Raw genomic sequence first — 27,592 nt, 5'->3', positions numbered from 1 at the left:
GACCCAGAACCAGTCCCTGCAAGACCCCACTCATTATGCCCTTCCAGCATGACTATGAGCTACTGATAATTACTCTCTGGGACTTCATCTGGTGCAGAAGCAATCCAATTTATTTAAACAATCCCACACATCAGGGTTGAATTGCTCAATGGCAAATAATCCCATGTGTTCATCACATCTTGTCAGTGTGCAATGTTACGTTTGGGAGATAATTGGCCTGATTCTCCTCCAGATTTGAGGTTCAAATCCTACTGTTGGCTCATGATGGTCAGTTATATCTGCACTCTATGTAGTCATTGGCACTAATGAAATATGCTGCCATTCTCATTGGACTTCACATTCACTTTGCATAGGTGCCAAACTCTTGGAAGTCAGACATTAAAATTTGATGATCATGCAGGAAGTGTTTTCACAGCTCAGGATATAAATGTATATCTGGTATCAGAGAGAGAACATGGAGACCCCTAATGATCAAAGGCTCCTTGGAGCCATGCCTTCACAGCAGAAGACTATTATGTAATGACACTGCAAGCAGAAAAAACCCTGAGAAGAGTAAGGATTTTTTTGTCTTGATGCCAGTGATCTCAGTGTGCAGAGAGGCATAATGAGAAATGTCTTCCTTCCTCACAACTGAACCTTTTAAGAATCTTCATCCTTTATATGCACGTGATTCTATCCTCCATTGTTCCCAACATGTCTTAAGATTTTTCTGCTGGTCTGCAGCTTGTCCGTGGGCAGTTTAACAGTCAACCTCTACCAAGTGGAGCATATTCATCTTTCCATAATATGCTAGCACAAGGGGGTAGAAGCTAGAAAAGAGGCTAATCTCATTCTATTATTTATTGATATTCTGGTTGTACTTAACAGCTGCAGCTGAGATCAGGACCTTAATGCATGTACCCACGGTAAGAGACAGCCCCTACCCCAAAGAATTTATAGACTAAATAGACAAGACAGACCAAGGGTGGGAGATCAGAATGATCATAATCTCTATTTTACAGCTTGGGAAGTAAGGCACAGAGAAATTAAATGATTTGCCCACTCAGAGAGCCATGGGCAGTGCCAGGAACTGAGCTGCGTCCTATGCCAGTGCTTCAACCACAAGGTCCTACATCCTTTCTGTTCTGTATCTACTTCCTTACTTGCACCCAATAATAAGCTTTCTGGACCAGCTGATTTAACAAACCTTAAGTGCATATTGAAAGTTAATCATGCCTGGTGCTGGCACCCCTAACTACCACTGAAGCTGCCTTTAATCCTTCCATATTTATTTTTTATTTGTAATTGTTCAGCAAAGACTAAGAAAAAAAATGTAGCCACAAGCTGTTTGCTACAACTATGCCATTGATTATTCACCATCCCTTGAGTGCTTGGTCACCTGAACTACACAGCACTGTTTCTGTTCCCTACATAGAGAGTGGAAACTGTATAAACAGCTGGTGGTGTTGCCAGTTTATCAGAAGTCACAATATGATGCTTTTCTTAAATCCCCAGCTCCTGGAGTCATGTGTTTATGTGAGAATCTCAGCTTCTAATTTAAAAAAAAAGTATGCTATAAAAGAAAAGGGCTTGGGTTCATAGGATGGGCTAAGATTTGGACTTCTTATTTCTTCTGAATTTGTCCAGACCTAATAAAGATCTTACCCATATATTTTTATTAGCCTTCTTTTTCCAACTTTGAAATTCAGTGTGAAGATAAGTTTCCAGCATTTTTGGACTATGCCTACCACTTCGTAAATCGTCCAGAAATGATAACCACACTCAGATTGTCTTTACAAGTTCATGATATCAACAGGATTAGTTAAAGTGCTTTACTTCTTCTCTCCCTCCCAAATAATTCTGAGATCAAACAGCTCACTGCCATAAATTTCATACAGAAAATGTAACAAGGCTAGAGCAAGAGATAGGAAATGCTTACGTCTGACAATGGAAATGTGGCCACCCCTTTTGACTTTGTGAACTGAATATGTCCTCTAGAGTCCATTATCTCATTTTATTACAGTCTCAGTTAAAAGCAGTAAATACCTTTTGAATTCAGACTTTTGGAATCACTTTACATGATATCAGAAAGAAATATCTGAGGATTTGGATGTGATCCTACTTTTATACTAGCCTAAGCCAGAATACAGCACAAAGCCACAATTTTTCATGCATCTCCTTAACTAACTTAACTTAAATTGTCTTGTTTTTCCTCTTATTGTTAAATGATAAGAGTTTGTACTTATCACTTTTTCATCGATAGATCCCAAAGGGATTTATCAAAGATAGGTAAACATCACTATCCCCATTTTGCAAATGGGGAAACTGAGGCACAGAGTGGTTACTGTCTGCTGTGGGTCACACAAAGCAATTCAGTACCAATGTGGAAAAGAAACAAAAGAATCCAATTCACCACTGTGCCGTTCCAGGTTTATACTGGTGTAACTATTGGAATCAGCCACTGGTTCCATTGCAATGGTGCTATGTTGACATAAAACAGGAGTAGCACATTGGTGAATCAGGCTCAACATCTCCTTGGACTCTCCTTTAAAAGACTGGCCCTCAAATCTCATTCTTTTGTGTAATTTTCATTTCTCTGTTTACCTCTGGGTGTGATGAATTCCTGGATCTAATTGCTCTCGTTATCATTTTAGTAGGGCACAACTCTGCTATTAACATCAAGATGCCAACCTCTTTCAGGGTTTCATTATAAAAACCTTTCAGTGAGGTGAAAACATACAAAAATGGTAATTGCAGGGAAAAAATGTATGCAGGGGGGAAGACATTGGCCTACTTTTAGTTTTAAATCTTTACTGAATTGTTTGAGTGACATCTAGACCACTTAACTTTGGGCAGTTTTTCATTGTGTCCGTTACCAGGGCATAGCCTACCTGTAAGCAAATGTGGTTTCAATGTGCTTTGCGTTTACACACAGGATTTTTTCTGTAACTATCTGCTTACAACCAGGGCTAGCATATGATTGTTTCTGTACCCAGCTGCAGACACATGTGTACTCCTCTGTAGAGTTTGTTAATGTGGTTAACCAGTTGGTCTCTGATCTTCCATTTTTCTCAGGAAAGTTGATCCTAAAGTTATCAAGAACACTGGGTTTACAGGGCTTCCAATCCAAAGTGCTGAAAAATCATGAGTTGTGTGCCACAAAATAATGAGATCTAAAAAAATAAATCCCTCATAGCAGCAGGCTTTTGCACATCTCCCATTCAGAAAGATAAGATAAAAACAAATAACCCTGTGGCAGAAGCTGCCACCTTAAGACCATAAGAACGGTGTGACATTCCACCACACCAGCCCTCCTACCGGCTGTCACTGGGATTAGCTCTTCTCACCAGTGTGCCCTCTTCTGGTGGTGCCTCACCACTGTCACTTCTGCTCTGGGCCCGACATCACTTCCAAGTCCCTGGCATCCTCTTCAGTGATACAGCCCTCCGGTCATGTAACACCGTGATTGTGGTGACCCAGACCCACCCCCTACTCCAGGTCCCAGCCCAGGGACCCTGAAGATGGCTGCCACTTGCTGTGGCCCCTCCAACTCCTCTGTAGACCTCCTTGGACCATTTCTCTGTGGCCCCAGCACACTCTTTGCCCTTGCCTCAGGGCCTCAGGCTGCAGGAATCTGCAGGCTGTCAGGAGCTGCCTTTAGCTCCCAGGTCTCTGTCTGCAGCACTACTCTATCCAGAGGGCTTGCAGCCTTCAGCCTGCAAGGCAGCCAGTCCCCCACAAGCTCTAGGGAGTGACTGAAACTGCTCTGCAGTCCTCCTTATATGGGCCAGCCCGGCCCTGATTGGCTGCTCCTCTCAGTCCCTCTCTTATTGGCTGCCTCCTGCACAGCCTCCCATCATCATCATCATCATCATCATCATCCCCTGTCGTCCAGTCCCAGCATCTGGCAGTCAGAGGTTTAGAGATAGTTTGGATAACCCCTGTATCAAGAAGGGGAAAACACCAGTGTGTTGCATGAGACATGAAACTCCTGAGGGAGCTAATGAAGAACAACAATGTCCTGATATACATGGGGCACGAAGCATAAATGCAGACTGAGGACTATGACTGGAGAAGGTGGTCTGCAGAGAGAGCAAACCCAAGCTCCATACAAGGCCGGCAGAACATTTTCACCAGCACCCTCATTGCCAGCCTTGCAGGTGTAGCCTTGACATACCCTCAGGAGTCTCTATTCCAGCTGTTATCCTTGACACCACCATCAAGTCCAAGGGGCTGGAGACTCCAGTCCATCAAGGTCACGTTGTGCTGCTCACATGGCACAAAGTCAACTGAAATGGCCACAGATTCCCACTAGAGAATGTGTAGGCGGAATCTCTGCCAGTGCAAAATGGCTTTGATGCCTCCTGGGCCAGCTCTACTGCTGGCTCTGTTGCCTCTATGCTGGAAGTCTCCTCCTAGGCATCATGGGAAGAGACAGGGCCAAGGCAGCATGAATCTCCACTATGCCCAAGTCTCATGGAGTTAGGTCCTTGAAGGACCCTGTACATTAAAATCCCACCCCACACACACACAGCTTTGACTTGTGCTGGGGCCAGGCAGCTGAGATTCAGGGAGCTCCCACCAGCCTCCCCTCTCCACTGCGCTTAAGCTGAGTGTGGCTGCCGTGGAGAATCATACCCAGAATGTCTGTTCCACTGACTGTGTTGGTCGCTAAGCTCCCAGCACACACACACACATGCGCCTCTCCTCCCCTGCCATCCATAAGAGACTCAGAAGTCCCATTCCTCAACTCCCAGTATACACCCGTGACAGGGTCACAGTAATAAATAACCCCTTGTACATATGCAACATCTTTAATCTGTGGAATCTGAAACACTTTACAAAGGGGGTCGGAGGGCTGCACTTTACAGATGGGGTAGCTGAGCTGCAGAGAGGATAAATGACTTGTCCAGCATCACTCAACAATCCACAGCAGAATGAGGAGTAGAACCTAAGTCATCCAACTCGCAGCTCCGTGTTCAATACACTTTACCACAGCAGCCCTGATGTTCTGTAAGTTGGAAACAGCTTCCCTGTATCACTGCATTTCTCTGTCCATTTAGCTGTGTCTTTCTAAATGCTTCAGTTTTGATCTGACCTGCAGTCCACTCCCTCTCTGATACTCGTAAGGCACCTTTTCATCGTTGAATACAATAGTCTTTGTTTCTGTCAGGCTTAACGCAATGCTGTCAACTTGTTTATGCTTCAGCATGAATCTTCCTTAAAGGAAGGAAGTATCCCATATGACATCCCCAGAGGTTGTTGTTGTTAATTAAATTTTTTTTTTTGTATTTTGTTGGAAAAATGCCATTTTGTTGAAACTAAAACATTTTCTGGAGACGTATCAATTTTGAGGAAGTTTTCTGGAGTCCAGTGTTGACTCTATGGGCAATTCGAGAGAGAGAGACTAACTGAGCCCTGATCTTTCTGTTCTGACAATGAACATTGTGACACAATTCTGTTTTGTTACAACTTTTTAAAGGTTTTTTTTTTCCCAATGCAGAATGAAAAGAAATTCTGAAACCTCAAAAGTTGTTGCAAAATGGAATTGCTATTCCCTGGCCAGCTCTAGTTAGTATGATATTTTCCTTACACAAAGAGCAACCACTTAATTTCAGTCAAAATTATCTTTAATGTATATTAAGAAAACAACAAACAAGAAGGAACAAAAATAATGTCTCCTGGAGAGACTAGTGTGTTTCTTCGCTGGAATGGTCTGTGCTGAGCTGTATACAAAAGCGCTGGCTGGCTCTGTAGACAGATTTTATGTCAATGCAAGGAGGATTGGATGCAGTGATATTTACGAAGTGGGCTTGAAACAACCAATACATTGCTCAGCCATCAAAAAATCCCTCACGTGTTAACAATCTGTGGGCAGTAACAACCTTAGCTGATTTTGAACAAGTAGCTACAGTAATTAAGAAAATCTCCATGGTTAATTATTCTTCTTGCAATTTTTTATATTGTTTCTTTTAGTTTCAAATGTGAAAGTACCATAGGAGCCTATTTCCATTGCCAAAAAAATGCACCCTAAAGGAATTCAAATCTATGTTACTCGGTTCTGTGATAATCTCATCATTAAAGTGGAGACAAACTACTAATATTCGAACACGCCAATATGAGCCATAGAAACCCCACTCATCTGCATATAAGAATGAGCATGAGCAGATGAAATTATAGTATTTAGAATTGGTTCTATAGGGAGTTCTCAAATGGTAGAGTAAGCTTTGTTATTGCCATTCATTACTGAGGCCTTTTGTTAAATGCATGAAGGAATCCATAATTACTAAGTGCTCAGCAGGCTGGACATTACAGCTATTGCAGAAATATAGGACCCCTTACAAGAGAAAGGAATACAATCTTTTTTTTTCTGGTGGGTGGGTTTATTCTGCAGAAAGATCAGAGTCATCAGGGAATGAAGACTGGAACCAAAGTTATCTGCACTCCGTTCCCACCTACAACACCAACATGTAACATGCTTTTGGTGAGTTGAGTGTTGTGTTAGCTAACTGTCAACATTCAGATCTAATAGGTTTGGTTCTCCTTCACTTACACCAATTGTCTTCAGTGAAGTTACTCCTAATGTGTACCTTTATATGGGAGAGGAGAATCAGGACTTGTGTTTTTGGTTCTCTGCTTATTAGCCAGCATACAAACTATAACTATTGCTACATCAGGAAACAGACCTGAGGCCTGAATTTGCAACTCCTTACTTATGTAAGTCATCCTTACTCAATCAAGTAAGTTTCAGCAGGACTATTCAGGTGAGTAAGAACTGCTGACATGAGAGGGTTTACAGGATCTAGCTCATAACATTGTAGCAGAATAGCTTGACAAATCACAAAACTGGAAGAAATTTTGAAGCTACTTGAAGGGTCAAGACACTTGAAAATAAACTTAAGCTTATGGGACTCAAGGACACGTGTAAATCCTCATAGGATTGAGGCATTAATGATTTAGCCTTTCAAATATGACATTCGACCTTGACATTATTGGAACTTTGATTTCTTTTCAACAAGACAAATGGGGAATGGGACTCAAATGAATTACAGGACTCAGTGCTCTTGATTAGTATGTGAGAAAGGTTATTGCTATGTTCTGTGTTCTCCATCTTGCACTTTGGGTAATGAATACATCACCAAAAACAATGCCATGGGTCATTCCTCAGTAATTAAGAAATAACACGTGTGGTTATATTTGCATCTTCCTTTCTTTCTATTCTGAAAAATAAACACTTTTTAAAAAATCTCCTCCTAAATGTCTGCGTGATTATTGTTGGCTGACTTTCAGACTTTCCTCACATGGGGGAAAATGAAATGCTACATAAAAACTCTTATTGAAAACCTACTGATTGACATTAAACTCCATAAATATGCAATACTCAGTATGAGGAAGGTCCAAATGCAATTAACTTTCCCACTCTGGTATTACATTATTTAAACTATGTATTAAGACTAGTCTGCTGTTTATAAAACATCAGTATCCAAGCTGGTCTGTATTAAGTTAAGTTTAATGGTACTGTACCTTTTTATATTTGTAATTGAATTGTAGGCAACTTTTAAAAAATAAACAAACATGCAAACTAGAACACATATAGACCAATTCTGCCATAGCTATTTCCAGTGAATAGTTCCTTATTCTCTTGGTAGTAATTGGACTTTAGTGGGATGATTCCAGGAGTAAGGTATTATTCAAAAGGTGAAGTTGTCAGGGTCACATTTTCCAAAGCACCTAAGTGTCTTAGAAGCCTAAGTCTCATTGAAGGTCAATGGAACTCAAGAGCCTAGGGCCCAAATACACAAAGATTTTAGGCACCTATTTTCTCAGTGGCAGTTAGACACCTAAACACCTGGTGCAATCTGGTCCTAAGTGCTTACATCATTTTTGAAAAAGGGACTTTGGCTCCTAAATCACTTGTGTGCTTTTGAAAATCTTACCTATTCCATACAGTGATTATATATCAATTCGTTGTTTAGTATAGTGTCATTTCTAAAAAGGTAATCAGTTCAGTGAATGAGTTCATAAATGATCTGGAGGATGGTGTGGATTGCACTCTCAGCAAATTTGTGGATGATACTAAACTGGGAGGAGTGGTAGATACGCTGGAGGGGAGGGATAGGATACAGAAGGACCTAGACAAATTGGAGGGTTGGGCCAAAAGAAATCTAATGAGGTTCAATAAGGATAAGTGCAGGGTCCTGCACTTAGGATGGAAGAATCCAATGCACCGCTACAGACTAGGGACCGAATGGCTCGGCAGCAGTTCTGCGGAAAAGGACCTAGGGGTGACAGTGGACGAGAAGCTGGATATGAGTCAGCAGTGTGCCCTTGTTGCCAAGAAGGCCAATGGCATTTTGGGATGTATAAGTAGGGGCATAGCGAGCAGATCGAGGGACGTGATCGTTCCCCTCTATTCGACACTGGTGAGGCCTCATCTGGAGTACTGTGTCCAGTTTTGGGCCCCACACTACAGGAAGGATGTGGATAAATTGGAAAGAGTACAACGAAGGGCAACGAAAATGATTAGGGGTCTAGAGCACATGACTTATGAGGAGAGGCTGAGGGAGCTGGGATTGTTTAGTCTGCAGAAGAGAAGAATGAGGGGGGATTTGATAGCTGCTTTCAACTACCTGAAAGGGGGTTTCAAAGAGGATGGCTCTAGACTGTTCTCAATGGTAGCAGATGACAGAACGAGGAGTAATGGTCTCAAGTTGCAATGGGGGAGGTTTAGATTGGATATTAGGAAAAACTTTTTCACTAAGAGGGTGGTGAAACACTGGAATGCGTTACCTAGGGAGGTGGTAGAATCTCCTTCCTTAGAGGTTTTTAAGGTCAGGCTTGACAAAGCCCTGGCTGGGATGATTTAACTGGGACTTGGTCCTGCTTTGAGCAGGGGGTTGGACTAGATGACCTTCTGGGGTCCCTTCCAACCCTGATATTCTATGATTCTATGATCAGCTGAAGACCTTGATTCTTTCTCCAGCCACATAACAATGAAGTCAATTGCAACTGAAGTCAATGGCAACATTCCTACTGACATCAGATGAATTAGACCACAAATATCTACCCCTGTTTACTGATAGAAGAACTAACGTGTTAGGATCTCCTGTGGGCACAAATATATACTCTAGACACAACATGCAAGCCACAAGGTCAAAGAAAAGTGTGTGACAAAGCACAGATAAATAAGAACATAAAAAAAAACAAGGAAAGAATAATTCACCAATAAAACTGTTAGTGAGATAACTGGATATTCAAGGGGACTAGATATCAAACACTAGGAAAATATAAACACTTGCCATACTAAAGGGCACCAGAATCATTCATTAATGACAACTTGCCATTTTTTGTGTAGATATTACTCTGGAAAAGTCTACCTTTTTTCTCCCCATTGTATTGAGTTTATTCACTCTTACTAGCACTCACCTGTGATGATTTGGGAATGTGTCTGTACAACATATGAATTCTGTGTGAGATTAGGAACTCTGTGTGTGTGTGTGTGTGTGTGTGTGTCGTTACCAAGCTGCAAACTCCATTTTCAGTGTGAGGGTGTAACAGGGTGGCTTGCCCTGTGAGCTGGAGCTAAGCCAACCTGATTACAGAATGAGCCCCACCGGAGGGTAATCAGGGAAATTCCCCATAAAGAGCAGAAGATGGCTGTAGTAATGGGAATTTCACTGCAACACCCTAATAAGAGCATCAGGAAAATGGAGCTCTTTTTAAAAAAAAAAAAAAAAAAAAACAATATTGCAAGTATCGGGCGATAGCCATGTTAGTCTGTATCCACAAAAGCAACAAGGAGTTTGGTGGCACCTTAAAGACTAACAGATTTATTTGAGCATAAGCTTTCGTGGGTAAAAACCCCACCAAGTTTTTATGCATGAAAGCTTATGCTCAAATAAATCGGTTAGTCTTTAAGGTGCCACTGGACTCCTAACAATACTGCAATTCTTTAAAAATACTAGGGAAAGGTGAAAGAGTTTATGGTGTCCAGTGTTTGGCAGTCATAGACTCAGCAAGTGAGTCTGCTTTGTCATAAAACACAAGAAGAGGAAGAAATGGAAATGAGAGCCAGGCTTAAGTGTTGATAAAGCCCAGCTGGAGACAGAGACAGGCAGAAAGCTCAGAGAGTAAGGAAGCCTCTCCAGTCAGGGAGAGACATTTCTTAAGCAGGGACGAGACAGAGTGACCCAGAGGAGAACTTAAGATGGGGTAGGAAGTGGCCTAGGGAAAACTACAGCACAGATAAAGGAGCAGATGTTGGTGTTCAGTACGGGGCCCTGGGCTAGAACCCAGAGTAGAGGGTGGGACTGCATTCCCCCTAATAGCCCCAAGGAAGGTGGTGTACAAGTCTACCACAAGGGTTTTCAAGCCCAGCAAGGGAACTACAGGCTGAGGAATAGCCCCAGTGAGAGCAGAAAAAATTTGTGTTTAAGATGTTTTTGGGACTTTTAGTTTGGGTAATTGTGACCCCCCAATGGTGTGGACTTAAGGCAGTGACTCAGTGCGAGGGCTGAGTAAATGGAAGGAAAAAAATGCCACGCCAGAACAACCATCAGCAGTAGGGTGGCTTGGGAAGTACGAGCTGCTGCACCACACCTGGCCATGAGAGGATGCCTAGCAGTGAGTGATTTTATTTAAAGAGGTCTAGTTGTCTTCTCTGTGGTCCCTTTACCTCCATGTTGGGCTGAAATTTCAAGAGAAGTGGTTCAGGGCTTACAATGGAGAGTCATTGAATCAGGATAGTCCTCTATTGAAATACTGACTCTTTAGACAATTAACTGGCTCCCAGCTGGGAGAACTGGTTAATTAGGAGAGGAGGCCTGGCAATGAGGTCACCTGAGGAGGCAAATCTAGGAGTCAGCTGACAGAGGGGCTGGGAGGTTATAAAAGGCAGGAGCTGATGTCTTTGACTGTTTTTACCAGTTCAAGCTAAGGACTTGCATGTGGGAGCCTCATGAGGCAGGGGGAACCCTGCCTTCCTGGACATAGATAGTCCCCCAGGGACTCCCAGTGGAAAGGTGAGCTAGGGTGGGGCATTGCATTTGTTGCTCTCTAAATGATCTGAAGTCTCTTGTGTTTTATTTCTTAAGAAAAGAGCAATGGCATTAGAATTCTGTGCAAAACCTGTGTATTTGCACCTATTGTGTGCTGCTTGAGAGAGCCAAACTGAAACCCAGAAGACTTATTGCAACAGAATATACTATAGTAAACAGGGGTAAACAACCCAAGATACCGCCCCCCCCCCCAGCCTGTTAGGCTCTGGGGGAGGAGTCTTGACCTAAAGAGTTTGGTCAGGAAGACTGCTGAAAGCACGTGGTGAGAGAACTTTGCTTTGAATCTAACAGAGTTTAAGTTAGGCACCAGTAAGCGTTTTCTCTTTATTTTTCTTGCACCATTTCTGACTTGTATGCCTCATTACCTGGACTCACTTAATCTCTTTTTGTTGTTGTTAATCTTGTTGTATTGTTTTATCTAATCCAGTGTGTTGAAGTGTCTGGGTAACTTCATTTGGGGTAACAAGTTGAGTGCATATTATTCCCTTGAAAGAATAACAGACTCAGTATATTTGTGCTGGGCAGTATAGGATGTATGTTTGTGGGGGATAATCTGGGATGGGGAATGTGTTGGGGTCACCCTATGGTAATCTCTAAGGCTGGTAAGAGCCAAGGTGTGGCTGGCTGGCTGCAGCACCCACACAGACATGGTTGGGACTGACTTAGACGCTGGAGGCTGTCTGTGAGTAGTCTAGGTTGAAGGCATTGCAAAGGGCACCTGAGGTGACATGGCAGGGGTGACAAAGCTGCTCATTGGTCTGGGATGTACCCTGGTACGTCACACTCACTTCTTTGGGTGGAATTCTGGGAGATGGTGTCTTTAAGCCACAGGTGGAGTCTGAGGAGTCAGTGCTGGTTCCAGAGGCTTGGCAGTTGACTGAATGGTTGTAACTCTCAGCACAGGGTGCTAGGTAGAGGGTCTTCATCCTGAGAGTGGGTCCAGGGACCCCAAGGCAGGGAAAATGTCTGGGTTCTGTTATCCAGAGACTTAAAACACATGGGACCCAGCAGCTGGATGCCTACGGAGATGTAGGGAAGCTTTAAGCATGTCAGGGGGAGAGGTTCAGTGTCTGCATCCTCTCAAAGCAGCCTGGTGCGCCTCCAGCAGTTGGAGCTCATCCAGATCTCTGACATACCCTCTAGTTTCTCGTGCTCAGGTTCTCAGGGGCATTTATGCCACTTGGTGTTACGGCAATACCAAGACTAGTAACAATGAATCACTCTGTTCACTGGGAATTGAGACCATCCAGCACCTCCCAGGATCAGGCCGTAGTCAGCACAAAGATCCTTAAGGCCTCGGTGCTGAATTCATGCTCTTGCCTCTTTGTTGTCTACCCTTCCCTGACAGAGTCAGACACAAAGAGAGCCTCTGGCAATAGACATCGCACTTGTCCCCTCTCCCCCAAAAATGTGTAAACAGGATGCCGAGGTCCCTTGCTGAGTTTCCTTGCAGAGCTCCAAGCACTCATTCTAGAGGCGGTCTGTGAATCATTGATGTGGTTACAGCCTTAATTGCACATCTAAATGGTCCATCTCTGGCTCCCCTTGAGGAGTGAGCCTGGGAAGTGAAAAATGCTGAGGAACCAGAGAATGCAAAGGAGCTTGTTAAATGGAGCTTTCAGAGTAGCATCCGTGTTAGTGTGTAGTCGCAAAAAGAGAAGGAGGACTTGTGGCACCTTAGAGACTAACAAATGTATTAGTCTCTAAGGTGCCACAGGTCCTCCTTCTTCTCTTTAAATGGAGCTGCGACTCTGTCAGTTGACAGAGGCTCCAGATAATGTACAGGACCATTCCTAATGCAGCTGTGCAGGAGTACAAGGGGTAGTGAGCTCCACTCTCATCCCTACCCAGCCAAGTTAATAGTGCACCCACTATTCTCCCACCCTGTGGGCAGGAAGGAGAGACGTAGGAAGTGGGCGGAGTCTTGCTTTTGGCCCACCTCCCTATCCATGGCTTTGGGTAGCTGTAAAGCATAGAAGCAAATTGCATAGAAACGGGCATTGCCATACTGGATCTAACTATTGGTCCATCTAGTCCAGAATTCTGTCTCTGACAGTGGCCAGCACCTGATGCATCATAGTAAGATTCAAGCAGCCCCATAGTAGACCGATTTGGGATAATCTGAGCCTGCCCCCCCCCCATTCTAATTCCTAATAGAGATCGTTTTTAAACCCTGTACATGAGGTTTCCCCCTCCAGACTGTGTTTGCATTAGCTCTTATGACTCTGGATGATGATCTTCTCCATGTAAATGTGTGGTCTGTCTTTGAATCTTATTAAGATCTTTGCCTGGATGACATCATGTGGGATTGAGTTTCACAGTCTAATTACACATTGAATGAAAAAGCATTTTTCATTGCTTCTGAATGTGACACCTTTTCAATTTAATTGGATGTCCCGCTTTTGTGTTTTCTGTTGCAGCCAAGGCAAGGGATAGACTTGTGGCTCAGACACCGTTCATTTCCCAGACTCCTCATGGGGAAGTAAAGCCATGTGCTGCCCCTTATGTAGGGCTTTCCCCAAAAACTCAATGTAGCCCTTAGAGAATAATGCTACTTTGAGATGAGTGGGGTTCCATGCAGATGGAAGAATCCATGTAAGGTTCCCTGAAACAGCCATTTCTGGGGTGGCAGCAAAGCAGCCTCCTGACCCAGTAACACAACACAACTGGTTGAGAAAAGAAGAATTTCTCTCTCAGAACTATATGGGCAATTGTTCAGGCTGAGCATAATTGCTCAAGCTTGGATTTCAACACTTACTTTATTTAATTGTATTGCCGTGACACTTAGGAGCCCCTATCATGGACCAGACCCCCATTGTGCTAGGTGCTGTACAAACAGAACAAAAAGACAGTCCCTGCTCCCAAAGAACTTACAGTCTAAGTATGAGACAGACAACTGATGGATACAGACAAACCCAGGAACAAGGAGAGACAATTGAAATGAGGCATGTCAGCAAACAACATGTCACTGAAATTACCTAGTATTGTTTCTGACTGAAATGCTATAAGCAGGAAAATAGCAGATGACAAGTAGTGGATACTCTTGTTCACACTCAGATAACCTTTTTCATGTATGTATGTGGACGTTCACACAAAGATCCACCATCTCCTGAATATCTGTGTGAACAAAAAAGTTATTTCCTCTGATTCTGGAGCATAATCAATACTAATGGGTCAGTACCTGGGCAAGCAGAAGACTCTTTCAGGATTCAAACGACAATCCATGAACTCTGTTTATGCAGTATTCATCCAGAACAACGGCAGAGTAATTAAAGAGCATCTAAAAATAACAATGCAGGGACTGGTTTGTACACTTCAGTAAAAGTAAGGGGAGTGGGGAAAATATGAGACCAACTGATATCATTTTTACAGATATCGGGTTATTTTCCCTGTGTTTGAGTGGTATATGGAATACTACGGGTTAACTCAGTCCTTGAGGGCTCTGGAGGAATGCAGACAATGAGTGCACTTAATCCCAGTCACTAATACTGGACACACAATACAAGTGTTAGTTCCCTTAATGGAATCCCCACCACGTTCTGATCAAACGTCTGACTGAACCCACTGGGGGGATAACAGTGGGGAGAGGATTCCAGCTTGAAATCACAGGGGCTTTTAAGTGGCAGCTGTCAAACAAAGCTGGAATACAGTTAAAAACCTGAACCCCTGAGGAGACAGGAGTTGGGAGGGTCTGCAGAAAAACAGGCTGCAAGTTGTCCCCAGGAGAACAGAAAGCGGGGAGGGGGAGCTTAAGGATAAGTCAGCCTACCTATTTGCATGAGGCAAATGCTTAGGTGAGGTCAGACACTCTGCATTGAGGCTTTTGTTGTTTTAACGCTGGTGTCTTTGCACATTCCTATGGCTTAATAAATCACTTTGTTTTGAACAAGCTGTTCTCTAGCACTGTGTTTACCAGGTGGTCACAGCTCCCAGAGGCAGTAGCTATCTGGGGCCAAAGCCAGTTGGTCCTGCTAATATAATAGGGTTGACTAATGGGGTGCTTTAGGTTGGTGATTTAGTCTAAAAGTGGGATGAATCACAGTATTCCACTCTGGGAGAAGTGCAGGTGTGGGCATGGGTGGCATGTGGACCACCCACTGGGGGAGACTAGCCCCCAGCTCCGCCCCTTCTACGTGAGGCCCCCCTGTGGCCGCTGGCCCCCACCCCAGAGCACCAGGAGGGCCAGCAGCGTGCAGCCGCAGCCTCCCCTGCCCTGAAACATGGGGAGGGCAAATGGTGCAGCCCCAGCCTGAGACAGGGTCAGAGGGACTGGAGCTGCACACAGAGCGGGAAGCAGGGTGGGAGGGTCTGGGGGCAGAGCATGGGCAGGGCTATGCCTGGCTGTTTGGGGAGGCATAGCCTCCCCAGCCTATGGTACCTGTCACCCAAGGGTGTGGGCCTGTCTCTTGAAAGGTGCCCACAAAGAGAGAGGTCAAAGGACCAGCTCACCCCTGAATTGTAACAGGGAACATGGAGAGTTGTGCAATGGGGATACTGAGCTTGGTGGCCTTGGAGTTCTTCCAAGGTCATTCTGGGGTGTCGCACCCATTTCCTAGCCTGGCACCACTTCTGACATATTTCCCTGAAATATCCTGTATGTGCAAATGTGACTTCTGAGCTAGAGGAATGCAGCACTGGGAAACTACAATTAGGGATTCAGTGTAAGAGACCTTCAAGGAAAGTCTGAGCTTACACTGAACTAGAGGACAACATGTGGATAGATTTCTCTCTCTGCAATTTCCCAGCACTGAGACAGATTTAAAAACAAAAGCCAGGATATAGACACGTGTTGCTACTATAAAGCCTGCGAGTATCAACAAACACATTCTCTTACAATAAGCACATGTTCCTAAATCAGGCTGGCTTGCCACCAGACTATTTTTGCAGCTAGGATGTCACTTTGTACAACCCACAGGTTATGGTATCCTTTTCAATCTAGATTTCATTACTACCAAGCCTTCCTGAAACTAGCATGCCACCTTGTGAGTTGGCATAATGGCATCCCAACAGATGGCCAGCAGAGTTGATGTGCCAGCAAAACCAGTGAGCTAAGCAAGTCTGCGTATTAGAAGGCTGGATTCCTCTCCAGGAATTTCAGAATAGGAGCCTGTGGGAAGCTCCTACACCTATGATTTAAGGGATGTGCCATTGCCTCGCTAGCTCGGGGACAGATTTACTTTAAAGAGTGAAAAATAGCTCCTATAGCCACTTAATGCTGAGTTCTCAGACTGGGTGAAATAGGATTATTAGTGTTGAGTGGAGAAGGCAGAGAAGATTTGGATTAAATTTATTAATCCCTAGCGGCTCTCCACAGGAGGGGACCTGCAGATCCCTGCAAAAATGCTTATTCAGCCTGCCTCAGAGCTGCCTCCAGATCCACAGGGCTGCTGCTCCTGCAAAGATGAAGCATCATATCTAATTTGTGCTGAATACCCCCAATTAGGGCTGGATTACCCAATAGGCAGACTAAGCACGTGCTTAGGGCACCAGCAAAGCAGTGGGCACCAAAAAAAAGATTTTTTTTGAAAAAATTTGATATTTAATATTTCAAAAAAAGCATCGAAGTAGTCATCATGGGAAAAATCAGAACTTTGTTAGACTTTCTTACACTCCACTACACACTCTTCCCCTGTTTTTCTGTTCTCTTTTTATTACTTATCCCCACCTAACCCATGGGGGGCATCCTATTAACATAGATCGAAATAATGCGAGGAAATCAGATCCTGTCATGTATTGCAATAAATTTGCTTTAATATTGATATATTCTTCTGAGGTATATGTACTTGATTCATTTTTTTTTCTTTCATATATACATAAAAATAGTGTACATTGTGTAATTTGTTTTTTTTTAAGTTCAGATAACTGAGATAAGGGGCAGGATGAAACGTAACCAACTCAGTGGAGCACAGAAATGTAAACTGGTGGAAGAAAAGAAACAAAAAACTAGTGAAATTTTCAAAAATCTTGCAAAGCTGACATCATTTTTCAAACTGAATCCATCAGAAGCAACATCTTCTCTCAGTAGCACAGACATCATTCCAAAACCTGTAGGCATTTCAGAGACTGACCCTTCTTCTACTGATGAAACAAACACCATTCCAGAACATGTGGATGTGTCAGAGACTGTAACTGATCATTCTACTCCTGGTGGTAAAACAGAAATTGTTCTAGAAGGTGTGGATGTGACAGAGACTGAACCTGCTCATGCTGTAAATAATAGGAGAAAAGGTCCTGGTATGTGGGTTGATTTCAGTACCGATGATGTAGCTTACTGGATAGATCGTAGACCAAATGACTGTCAACACCACACTGGGCCATTTGAGAAATCACGTCAGACTTTTACCAATGGCAAACAAACAAGATATTCTCCACAACAAATATTTTTGGCATGAAAGCGAATGGTGAGCAATACACTCAAGAATGGCTACTGTATTCACTATTAACAGGGTCTGTGTACTGTTTTTTGTTTGCAAACTTTCTGCATAAAAGCCTTCAACATCCCGGTTTGCTGCAGAAGGATTTAGTGACTGGCGGCAATACATGAAAATAGCACTAGTCGGAGAGATTCAGTATTAACATATTTAAATCAAAGACAGGGCTTTGGATTGACACACAAATTGGAAGAACAAATTAAAGGGGAGCGTGAATACTGGCAACATGTCTTGCAGCGTGTTATGGCTGTTCAAACATTAGCTAAACGTGGTCTGCCTTTTCAGGGATCAAATGACACATTTGGATCATTACAGAATGGAAATTTCTTAGGATTGTTGGAGCTTGTGGCTCAGTTTGACCCATTTTTAGCAGGCCACATCTCAAAATATGGGAATGCTGGCAAAGGTAACCCATCATACTTATCCAAGACAATATGTGATGAACTCATTGGTCTAATGAGTGACAAAGTTCATTCAGCTATTGTGGACGAAATAAGTACTGCTGGATAACCAGTTGAATGATTTTTAACATTCCTCAATTTGAAAAGCCACACTGGTGAAGAAATGGCAAATCAAGTACTGCATTATCTGTGCCAAGTTTGCAAAATAGATTTCTCAAAGTGCAGAGGTCAATCTTATGACAACGCTGCCAACATGTCAGGGTGTTATCAAGGAATGCAGAAGAAGCTTTTAGAACAGAACAAATATGCTATATTCATACCATGTGCTGCACACTCACTCTCTCAATCTTGTTGGCCGCAGTGCTGCTGATTGTTGTCCGGTGGCAGTAAGTTTTTTCTCAACAGTCCAGTTACTTTATACATTTTTCTCTGCCTCAACACACCGATGGGCAGTTCTTAAAACATATTTGGGCAATGATCGTGTGTTGAAATCTCTTTGTAATACTCGCTGAGAGGCACATGCAGTGGCAACAAGTGCAATTCTGGAGTCTTACTCAAAGATTGTGGATTCATTAGAAAGTATAGCTGAAGACCAATCACAAAAGGGAGAAACTATACGAGAGGCAGAAAACATTGCAAACAAGATGCAAAAACTAGAGTCTGTATTCATGTTGACCATGTGAAATGACATTTTACAACACTTTTATCACACAAGTCAAGCTCTCCAAGAAAAAGAATTGGATTTGAAAATATGTGCAAACCTCTGTCAATCATTAGCAGACCACTTACACACTTTGAGGAATGATTTCAAAAGATTTGAAGACACATCAGAAGATATCTTGCCTGATACTAACTACAAAGAAGCCCAGTCCTGCAAGCGAATCAGGAAGAAACAAGCAAATGATAGAAGTGGAACAGAAACAGCATTGAATCCAAAGACACATTTTGTATATCTACTTACTATGCTATAATTGATACACTGGAAGCTCATATGAAGAGGAGAGGTGAAGTGTACAAAGTAGTATCAAGTAGCTTTTCTTTTCTAAACGATATGGACTTATCTGATGAACAATATTCACAAGATTCCCAAAAACTAGTTGACCCATACCCTGTTGACTTGAACATGAATCTCTGTGGAGAAGTGCGGTAGTTCCACTGTTATATGCGCGCAAAGTTTAATGAAACAGGAAAAATGAAATTCAGTCACATTGATCTTTGACACAATATTGAAAGATGGAATACAATTGTATTTCCAAATGTAGAGATCGCACTACGTGTTTTTCTAACCTTGGTGATTACTAACTGCTCCACAGAACGCTCTTTTACTCAGCTGAAAAGAATAAAAAACCCTCAGAGAACAACAATGTGTCAGGACAGACTTGATTCACTTTCCCTATTGTGTATGGAAGCGGACATGCTTCGTCGAGTCAGCTTTGATGAACTTATCCAGAATTTTGCAATCAGAAAATCTAGAAAGAAGCTATTTTAATTTCAACATACATGTAAGTTTTTTGTCATTTTGAAAAATAAAATTTTATTTTATGGTATAGTATTGTTTTTATTTTGAATTACATATGGGGGGCACCATAATCATTTCAGTGCTTAGGGCCTCTAAAGGTCTTAATCTGGCCCTGCCCCCAATCTTCTTATCAAGAAGTACAATAGACCAGCTCTTGGGGAATTATTCGGGCATATTAGTAGTGCGCTCCCAGGGAATGGGAGTTTTCCCATTCTGCACTCTGCTTCTTAGCAGATTAGAATATTCCTTTAGTGCTCATAAGTTTTTAACTCCCTCACTTCCACCCAACATACCTGTAAATTACTGACATCTGACTTAGGGCCAGATCCTCTGGTTTTGCCAAACTGTGGTTGGCACAAGACGGGAAGGGGGGGGGCGCAAAGATGTCTTTATGCCACCTTTGTTTTTCCTTGATCATTGTGGGAACTAGTCCAGTCCTCAGCATAATTTAGAGCAGTCCTAAGGGGCTGTTCTGGCTGCCAGAGATGACCAAGGTGTAAAGACACCTGAGAATTTCCCTCCCTGGGAATATCCCTTGTTCTAGGAATGGGGAGTAAGCTGCTTTGTGCTACCCCGTGACAGCTGGCCATCGCAGAGGGATCCCCCCATGTTAATGAAATCCCCAAGTAGCAGCTACATTGCACTGTTAAAACAGCTCAAAGCAGCTGCACGCTCCCCTAAGCAGTTGATTCCTGTGTACAGGAGCTGTGGACCTTCTACAGTAGATCTTACTATCAGGAAATCATTACAGAAATTCATCCTCATTTTCTTTTCTTAACTTCCACCTAACAAACTGAACGGATTTTCATGCTCAGTAACTTCAGGAGCTTCTGCAATTCCTCAGCAGGATTCCAGTCCCCACAGCAGACAAATATGCTAGTCAAATGCTCCAGTCCTACTCTGTGAGAGGAGACTCGAAATGGCTCCAGCTGCTTACTGATGTGTGTGAGGCAGTCTCCAAAGCTAGTGCTTGACAAGCCATGTATGAGCCAGAGAATGGCACTGCCTTTGAGTTACCTAGCTGAAAGCATTCAGTTCGAGGAAGTCAGTTACGCTCTTGCTCTTCAAACTTACATTTCCTATGTCTCTACAGGAATTCTGCTATTTGTACTACCATAGTGTCTAGAGGCCCAGGACTACAACAAATGCCCCACGCACTAGCTGTGTTCAAACACCAAGCTAGCTGTATTCCCCACCCTAAATAGCTTAGAATCTTAACAGACGAGTGGTAAAGGATGGGAGGGGAAACTGAGGCACAGTGACATGTCCAATATCACATAGCAAGTCAGTGGCAAAGCTGAAAATAGAACCCAGCTCTTCTGGGTCCCACCCTAGTGCCCTATCCACTAGACCACATTGCCTCCGGTATGTCTGCATTTTAATTTTTATTTGACATCTTGTTTGTGGTAACTTTGAGCAGCTGTAGCGATGGCGTCCATGCGGACAGTAAAACTCTGAGCGTAAACTGTGAGTGTGAAAAGAAAATAGTCCAAGTCCCTTGAAATGAGAGGGAAATCTAGGGTTGAACTGTAAAATCGCAGATGGCTTTCTCAGGCTGAATGACACAAACTAAGCAAGTTTCAGAGTAGCAGCCGTGTTAGTCTGTATTCGCAAAAAGAAAAGGAGTACTTGTGGCACCTTAGAGACTAACAAATTTATTAGAGCATAAGCTTTCGTGAGCTACAGCTCACTTCATCGGATGCATTTACTAAGCAAACTAAGCAAGTCTACAGCAATGCTCTTCTTTGGACTCTCACATGTTAGCTTTGGAGGTTGCATTTTGTAAGTCAGTAAGCAAAAGTAGCCACTTCTGGTCTTTCCTCCTGCAGAACAGACATGGGGCTTTTTGCTGGCATAGTCATCTTCGTGAGTTTAGGAAGAATAGATTATCTTGTCTAGGGGAAGGTGATATAGAAACTTTGGCTGGACACAGCCCACTTTTGCCCTGAGGGTACATGATGAATATACAGAATCAGGGTAGATGATTGACCAGGATGAAAAATTCAAATGTGATGCTCCCAGAATGATTTTGGTTTGTTTGTGAGACCATTTCAGAAACAAATGGTTTGGCAACAAGTCAGGCTGGAGTAACAAAAGTTCTGTACGATTCACTTCTTAAATGGTCTGTGGGACCAAGTCAAGTCATTGCTAACCAGCACAAGTAAGGATTGCAGAATGGAACCCTATGGAAGTACATTACTAAGAAACATGAGATACATCTCAATCATCAGTTTAAAAACAGAACGATTCCTGGCTCTGATGCTTCCCATTTGCTTTATTTTAGAATTGTCTCAAGACTCCGATCATCTCTGTCTCTAACAAGGAGTTAGCCTGGCAGATATTTAATCTGGCTGGCTGGCTAATTTTATTCCTGAAAGTTAATACTCTGTTGTCTAGGTCTGGATCTCTTCAATGAGCAAGCTAATACATGTCATGAGGTGATTGCCTGGTGACCACAGAAAGAGGGGAAGCAGGGAGGAAGGAAGCCAGAGAACATAGCAGTACTTTAAAACAAAGGTTTGTTGGTATTTATTTTACTAGAGTTTTACACCCTATTTATTTTTTAGTCTCGGATCCTATAAATTCCACATGCTCTGAGTTTCTCAAGTGCAATTAAATCCTTTTTCCTTGTAGAAATAGAAAGGGAAGCAGGCCCAGCCTGTGCCCAAAATCTCTCTGGGTCAGAACTTTCCACGGGTCTGTCCTGTTTTTCAGTCTTCCTTTGTTCCTAGGCGCCACTCTGGCCTTCCTGTGTCACTTGTGAGTCTCCATACATATTTCAATAGATTTCACTTAGCCAGCCCTTAAGATGCAACAGCTAGTGCTGGGTGAATAATGAATTTTTCAGTTTGCTGGCGAGTCTCAACAATCGGAGTTAAAAATCATTTGGGGTTGAATCAAAAACAATCTTTTAAGTTTTTGGAGACATGAAAAGTCAAAAAAAATTATTGCAGGTTGAACAAAATGTTTCATTTCAAGCTATTTTACACATTTAAAAATGTTTATTTAATAAAATTAAAGCAAATCTTGAGACAAAGACATTACAAATTGAAAACTCAACTTTTTTTTATAAATGTTGACACGAAACATTTTGATTTTTTTCTCATTTTTGGGGGGAGGGTAGGCGAGGTGTGTGTGTTTGGGGGGGGTCTGGAAATGAACAATTGCATTAAATCTATAAAAAGAAAAGGAGTACTTACGGCACCTTACAGACTAACAAATTTATTTGAGCATAAGCTTTTGTGAGCTACAGCTCACTTCATTGGATGCATTCAGTGGAAAATACAGTGGGGAGATTTATATACATAGAAAACATGAAACAATGGGTGTTACCGTACACATTGTAACCAGAGTGATCACTTAAGGTGAGTTATTGCCAGCAGGAGAGCGGGATGGGGGGGGGAACCTTTTGTAGTGGTAATCAAGGTGGGCCATTTCCAGCAGTTGACAAGAACATCTGAGGAACAGTGGGCGGGGGGGGGGGAGGGGATGGAATAAACATGGGGAAATAGTTTTACTTTGTGTAATGATCCATCCACTCCCAGTCTCTATTCAAGCCTAAGTTAATTGTATTCAGTTTGCAAATTAATTCCAATTCAGCAGTCTCTTGTTGGAGTCTGTTTTTGAAGGGTTTTTTTTTGTTGAAGAATAACCACTCTCAGGTCTGTAATCGAGTGCCCAGAGAGATCGAAGTGTTCTCCGACTGGTTTTTGAATGTTATAATTCTTGACGTCTGATTTGTGTCCATTTATTCTTTTATGTAGAGACTGTCCAGTTTGACCAATGTACATGGCAGAGGGGCATTGCTGGCACATGATGGCATATATCACATTGGTAGATGCACAGGTGAACGAGCCTCTGATAGTTGGCTGGTGTGATTAGGCCCTATGATGGTGTCCGCTAAATAAATATGTGGACAGAGTTGGCAACGGGCTTTGTTGGAAGGACAGGTTCCTGGGTTAATGGTTCTGTTATGTGGTGTGTGGTTGCTGGTGAGTATTTGCTTCAGGTTGGGGGGCTGTCTGTAAGCAAGGACTGGCCTGTCTCCCAAGATCTGTGAGAGTGATGCACAACTGCTACTTTGAAACCTGTCATTAAATCTATACAAATTCATGAAACATTTCATTTACACCAAATCTGTTTTTCACAGGAAAAAAATTTCACTTAGTTCTAGCAGCACCAGCACCTTTCCTGAAGTTGACTCCCTTCTTCTTCTGGCAGAGTGAGCTGGACTGATTTATATAGGTCCCAGGCCCCTCCCATTCCCAGCAGCCAAAATGTGTTGCCATCCTCTGACTCCTCCACAACAATATATCTGTGACAGTTGTCAGCAATGGATCGGAAAGGGCCTCTTCCTAGCTCCAACCCTTTTCTCCATTTTTCTTGCTGTCATCCTCCTCCTCATTGTTGAAAAGCTCCACTCCAGACTTGACATCCAAGACAGAATGGACAGCAAGTTCTTCAACCTCTACGACTATCACTAAATCAGTCACTGAACTCCAATATGCAGATGGTTGTGCCCTGTGTGCCCACTCGGAAGAAGATCTTCAAAAAATAGTCAATACATTCTCTGAGACCTACAACCAACTTGGCCTCATGCTCAATACCAAGAGCACAAAAGTACTCCACCAACAGGCTCTGAATCACCAGGATCCTGCTCCCATAATTCAGATCAATAAAGAGATCCTTCAGAATGTCTAGCAGTTCCCTTACCTCAGTAATTATCTGTCCCAGAAAGCTGACATTGATGAGAAAATTCAACATTGTGTTTGAGCCTGTGCTGCTTTCAGACACTTGAAAAATGTGCCTTTGAAGATCATGACATCAAAAATCAAACCAAGCCACTGTTATCCCTGCTCTCTTGTATGGTGCTGAAACCTGGGTCACATACAATAGACACCTCAAAGTTCTTGAACGGTGCCTCTGCAAGATCTTCAGACTCAAGTGGGATGACCGGCGCACCAACATCCATGTTTAGTCCCATGCCAAAACCTCCAGCACTAAATCCGTGATCATCCATCACCAACTCCATTGGGTTGGTCATGTTCTTCGAATGCCAGAAAATAGACTCCCAGAGGAGGTCATGTTCTCACAATTGAGCCATGGCCAACAGACAAGGGGCAGGTAAAAAAGTGTTTCAAAGACGCCCTCAGAGCCAACATGAAGAAGTGCAATATTGACATAAACTCATGGGAAACCCAAGCCCTTGACCAACCAAAATGGAAAAGGACCTTGTGGCAAGGATCCCAGTATTGAAAGATCCAACAGAGAAACGGGAAAGGGGGAAAGAGCATACTACAGCTTGACTCAACAATCCAGAACCCCCCCTTTCATTGGGAAATTGTGCCCCAATTGTGACAAGATCTGTGGATCCTGGATCAGTCTCATTAGCCACCTGTGGATCCATCAGCAATAACTGGCTATCATTTTATGGAAGACAATCATACTCGAACTCTGAGAGATCTCTGACAATTAGCCTCTTGTGGAAATAACTTCCTGCTCAAATACATCACTGTGTGTTGTACCCCACCCCCTTTTTTTTTTCTTGAAATAAGCTACTTCAAAGATAACTCCTGAAGCATCAGCTTGTACTATAAATTCAGCTGACTAAGCCCCAGGAATAAACCTTCTACATCTTCCTTTTGGGCTCTAGACAATTGCTCTGAGCTATGGGACCACTTCATTTCCCTAAACAGGGACTGTAGCTTCCCAAATTCGGCCTCCATCTCTTTATCCCTCTTTTCTTGATGACTCTGAAATTGCTGGAAGAGGATGCTCAAGTCAGGAAATGATTCCTTCAGTCTGAGGGATGATGTTCTCCTGCCCAAACTAATTTGAAATGCAATGCAGGAGTAGCCAGTCTTTCTTTTCCTGAGATTTCTTCTCCACTCACCCTTTCTCCTGTCCTTTCTCTCCTGTGGAGTGTATGCAGTTCCTCTAGACTGAGATCCTGTATCCCCACAATCTCCTGAACCCTCAGTAACCTCTGACTTCTGGTTTCCATCTCCTTTCTTGTCTCCCTACTCAGGGATATCCCACCCTGACACCAAACGTCATCCCTGCCTACCAAGGAATAACCTGGGGACAGGAGTCCTATAGAATCACATTAATTAAATAAACATGAAATTACTCATCTCAATTTTCAGTATAAAATGGAATAATTGTTCATTGCTTTTTTAAAATAATCTTGGGCCTCGGAGGCAGACACAGTCTAACAAGGAATTAGCTTGGCAGATACTTTATATGTCTGATTTAATTTCTGAAAGTTAATACTTTGTTATCCAAGTCTGGATCTTTTTAATGAGCACTCTAATATAGTTAGGTTTTTATCAAGCCAATCAAATAACAATTTCACAATACATTAATGAATGTCCTTTGGTTTCATATAGTAAATAAAGCATAGGTAAGTAATAGCTTAATCAACGGCTGGGCTAGCCAGAATGCCTTACAATTGAGACTAGCTATTTAACTTTATTATTACAACAGTGCGGGTGGATTATTGTATTGCATAATGGAACAGTACATTTAAAACATATGTTTAAATTTCTTATTATAGGCCATAATTCTTGGATTCCCATCTATGAGCTCAGCAGCAACAATGGGGTTCAATGAAATCATTCCACTACTTTGTCTTCTACCAGCTTCACAGCTTTGTTCATCTTTAAACCATTTTGTTGTATGTCCTTCCTCACTGTGTCTATCCAGCACTTCTTGGGCCTTCCTCTGTTTCTAGTTCCTTGCACTCTAGAGCATATCACCATGTGTGGTATCATTTTCAGATCCCTTTTTGACACATGTTCAAACCTTTTCAGTCATCTTTTTTGACTCGTCTGTAACAGTGTCATTTCTTGCCCTAGCTGGTTTTGGGTCCCTTTTTCGTTGTCTGTGATCTTGAACCTCTCAGTATTTCCCTCAGCTGTTCATGTCAGCTATCAATATCTTTTGTTTGTCGGCTTTCCTCATGCTCCAAAATTACAACTCATACAGGAGTATCAGCATGACAATTGCCTCATACATGCTGATTTCATTTTTATCATGTGTTTAGATTTCCAGATCTTGCAGACTTTTCCAAATATAGGAGTTGCTAATCCAATACTGCTTATGTCATCTTCACAATTGCTATGCTTCAATATTAATTCTCCAAAGTACACACTTTTTTCCACATGTTTTACTTCTGTCTCCAACTTTGGTCTTTATCTCTTTGTCTTGTCTTCTGACTGACATTTTTGCCTTCTCCATGCTGATTGTCAATCAGAATTTTTCTGCTTTCCATCTACCTTTGTTATTTTCTGTAAATCCTGCTTGGTCAATATCATCTGCAAATCTAAGGTTATTCACTCTCCTCCCACATAACATGACTCCTCCTGTTTCATCTCTTGGTGCTATAGCCATTATTGCTTCCAGTACCAAGTTGAACAAAATTTGCCATAGCGTGCATCCTTGTCTCACTCCCAGCAGTGCCTGGAGCCATCAGGATTGGTCCCTCTCAACAGTAGAATGAGGAGGGGCATTACTGACTGCCCCACTGCTTGCTCAGGTTTGGCCCCTCCATTAAGATGTGAGGGAGGGGAGGGAATTGAGTGATGTGTTGAGTGAATGATGTTGTGACATGGTGTGTGGAGGTCACAGCACCATTCAGATTTGGCCCTGTGGCCACTCCATCACAATGGGGAGGTGGCAGGGCCAAACTGAGTGAGTGGCATTGTGACCTGGTGCTTGGGGGTTGCAGTGCTGCTCACTCAATTTTGACCCTGCAGCCTCCCCATCATGATAACGAGGCCACAGGCCAAACCTCAGCAGCATCGTGACCTGCGGGCATCGGGTTGCAACACAAATCATTCAGTTTTGTCAATTGAAACATTTCATTTTTATTGTGATTTTTAAAACTATTATTTTGTATTCCAATAATATGATTGGAAATATATATACAGCAACACAAAATGTCATTTCAAAACAACATGTTTTGTTCAGAAAATGTCCAAATGGGATGTTTTGATATTGTTGGAACTTTCCCCCCAGTTTTCTTCAGAGATGAAATTGACAAAATTGGCCCAGTTTCCCAAAGTGTTTTGATTTGGCCGGAACTCCACATTCCAACTGGACATTGTTTCATTGAAGATTCTCCAGCCAGCTTTATAGGAGGCTGCTTTAACTTGCCCTATGAGTCAATTTGCCTTCCAGCAGCCCCAAGGATTTGGGAGTGGG

At 42.7% G+C, this 27,592-nt stretch overlaps 1 long non-coding RNA gene across 1 annotated transcript; it reads left to right on the top strand.

The window, feature by feature from the left end:
- Positions 1–10,865: 10,865 nt before the first annotated feature.
- LOC119851690 lies at positions 10,866–25,013 on the top strand. Its single transcript, XR_005291332.2, has 3 exons — positions 10,866–11,000; positions 21,785–21,904; positions 23,538–25,013. It is a non-coding gene; the product is annotated as an uncharacterized LOC119851690 (long non-coding RNA).
- Positions 25,014–27,592: the final 2,579 nt, after the last annotated feature.

The sequence above is a fragment of the Dermochelys coriacea genome, chromosome 2, assembly GCF_009764565.3.
Source record: "Dermochelys coriacea isolate rDerCor1 chromosome 2, rDerCor1.pri.v4, whole genome shotgun sequence".
Lineage (NCBI taxonomy): Eukaryota > Metazoa > Chordata > Testudines > Dermochelyidae > Dermochelys > Dermochelys coriacea.
The sequence above is the reverse complement of the archived record's forward strand: the minus strand, read 5'-3'. Positions and strand labels throughout refer to the sequence as shown.